Raw genomic sequence first — 358 nt, forward strand, 5'->3', positions numbered from 1 at the left:
TAAAAAATTCAAATAACACATTTGAAAACATTTAACAAATCACAAGTCGCACCGATAATTAATTAATTTACCTTTTTGTCCAACGTCAAAATGTCGGCTTATAATTAGCGCGCGTCTTATTTTCTTAAAAAGTTGTTTGTATGGATCAAAATATCTCCTAACTTTTTTTTAATATGATGTATCAAACAAGCTTTGATTATGATATGCTTGATATTTATATGATTAGCTTTATTAAATTACAGTTTTGTAAAATAATAATAATATAAGTGAAAAATATGTAAATTATAATCGGTTCATATAAAAATAGGATAGGTCTTATATATAAGAAATCAGTATTAAAAACAATATTTTTTATTAA

Source organism: Nymphalis io, chromosome 16, assembly GCF_905147045.1.
Source record: "Nymphalis io chromosome 16, ilAglIoxx1.1, whole genome shotgun sequence".
Taxonomy (NCBI): Eukaryota; Metazoa; Arthropoda; class Insecta; order Lepidoptera; family Nymphalidae; genus Nymphalis; species Nymphalis io.